General features: G+C 37.9%; 1 non-coding gene across 1 annotated transcript; it reads right to left on the bottom strand.

The window, feature by feature from the left end:
- Positions 1-1,661: 1,661 nt before the first annotated feature.
- Positions 1,662-1,767, bottom strand: LOC112082293. Its single transcript, XR_002896951.1, has one exon. It is a non-coding gene; the product is annotated as a small nucleolar RNA R71 (small nucleolar RNA).
- Positions 1,768-2,446: the final 679 nt, after the last annotated feature.

Here is a 2,446-nt window from a genome sequence, read left to right as displayed (position 1 = left end):
TTAGTGAGTAGTCATCTTTTAAGCTTCTAGGTGTGTAGATTAGGGTGCTTAGATGATCGGTTTATGATGTTTAGGTTCTAGATTCTCATTTCCTTTCCTTAGTTAGCTGCTCTTAATGCTAGATCTTTGCACATCACTCTGATCTAGACCTTAGTCATTTCTCCACCCACAAGGTGTTTGATGAAATATCTGAATGAGCTAAGATAAGGGTTTATGCCTTTTTCATCATGGGAATGATTTGTTAAATGCATGAATGACATATTAGAACTGTTTCTTAATGCTCACTGATTCATATTTCACAAATGATGATTTGGTTTGAAAGTGGATTAGTGTAGAGATTAATGCTTTCATGAGAGGATTAGTCTAGATTTGAGTTCTAAGTTAATTGGTTTTGAGATCATGTGATTGCTTGTTGCTGCATTCTGTGTAAGATTCGGTCTCTTTGAAATAGAAACCTTTTGGTCATTATTAGACTTGATACTTTATGCTTGTTGATTGCTTGATCTTGCTTAAGGTGAATTAATCTTGATTAAGTGACTTACAAAGAGATTATTGTCATGAGAGTGAATTAATCTGCTTTTGAAGTCTAGACTAAAGAGTAACTTGCATTGCATTATTCTTCTTAGCATCCTGAATTGATATCTACAGCACCCTAATCAATGATCACATCTAGAGGTTTAGCTTTCTCTTTATTTTGAATTTGAGTCTTTGTTTTGTTTCTCTTGTTTGCTTGTTCTTAAGTATTGCTTGTTTTTGTTTGTTTTATGTTTTAGATCACCTTGTTACCAATTCATCTGCTATTTAGACTTGAATTAAGATAGCTCCTCATAGTTCTAGTGTCTAGAATCTCTCCATTTGGATTGATACCTCAAGTGCTACAATGACATGAGTAGTTGAGGAATTGATCAAGGATTGGAAAATTCCTACTATCAATTTGGCGCCGTTGCCAATTGGAGAGTTCATTCTAGCATTAGGACTTTGGATCTTCTTGAGATCAAGTCATTGTTTTCTTTTGTTTTACTAAGCTTTTATTTTCACCATGTTAATGTATATCACTAAGAGCAGGCATCTCTTTGAGATGATCAATTTTCTCTTTTTCATTGTTACTAACTTGTCTTCCTTGATTCTCTTGAGCTTTGAAAGGTACCAAATTCATAAGAAGAGAAATGGAAAGACACGTTCTATTGAGCTGTTGGAGATGGACGTCCACAAGAGCATTATTCCAGTCCCAAAACCTCAACAACAGCCACATCTTCAAGCACTGTCTCCAGCACTGACCCAAGCTCCAAAGAAAACGCCAACAGTTGGAAGCTGTGACACTCCTTGTAGTCATGGAAAGAGGTATGGAATCCACCCTCCTCCAATTGAAGCTGCGGCCTATGAGATCAAAGCAAGCTTGGTTAGGTTGATTCAAGAAACTAAGTTCTTGGGGTCTGGCATGGAGAATCCATATGATCATTTGGACTGCTTTGAGAGGTTGTGTGACACATTTAGGACTGGAGGGGTGCCCCAAGACAGTATCAAGCTCATCTTGTTTCCATTTTCACTTGGAGAAAAGGCAAGCAAATGGGAGAGAGCATTACCATCCCACTTGGTAAATTCTTGGGATGATTGCAAGATGATCTTCCTCCAAAGGTTTTATCCCATACAAAGCACTATCCAAGCTAGGAAAGACATCTTGGGCTTCAAACAAAGAATCCATGAGACCTTTGATGAAGCATGGGAGAGACTTAAAGGCTACACTAGAGATTGTCCCCATCATGGGTTCCAACAAGAAGCTATCCTTAGTATCTTCTATTGGGGAGTTGATAGAGAGCATAAATGGACATTGGATACAGCTAGCAATGGGCGTTTTGCAACTCTTACCATAGAACAAGGAGAGCTACTTGTTGAGAATTTGGCCAAGAGCAATGAAAGATACAAAGAGCTTGATACTGAAGATTGTCAAGATGGTAAAACTGAGGTGGAGCTTTGTTTCAGCAAGAGTCTGTTCCACAAGGGCAAGCTGCTTCAAAGCCTCAAGTAATGGAGCTGAAACAGCATGTTCCAACAACTTCTGAAGGGACAAGATTAGCTCACAACAAGAGTAAAGCGTTCATACAATGACCTCCACAACAAAATAGAGAGTTTAACCTCTCAAGTGAATCACATGGAGAGCAAAGATCATGAAGCTGCTATAAAGGAGATAGAACGTCTATTATTTAGATCACCTTGTTACCAACTCATCTGCTATTTAGACTTGAATTAAGATAGCTCCTCATAGTTCTAGTGTCTAGAATCTCTCCATTTGGATTGATACCTCAAGTGCTACAATGACATGAGTATTTGAGGAATTGATCAAGGATTGAAAAATTCCTACTATCATGCATCTTCGATAAACAGGCCATATTCTTCATCTTCAGAGTATTGTTCTTCATAATCATCTTCACAAGACAAAGTCATATTG

This window comes from Eutrema salsugineum, unplaced genomic scaffold (genome assembly GCF_000478725.1).
Source record: "Eutrema salsugineum unplaced genomic scaffold, Eutsalg1_0 scaffold_8, whole genome shotgun sequence".
In the NCBI taxonomy this organism is placed as follows: Eukaryota; Viridiplantae; Streptophyta; class Magnoliopsida; order Brassicales; family Brassicaceae; genus Eutrema; species Eutrema salsugineum.
The sequence above is the reverse complement of the archived record's forward strand: the minus strand, read 5'-3'. Positions and strand labels throughout refer to the sequence as shown.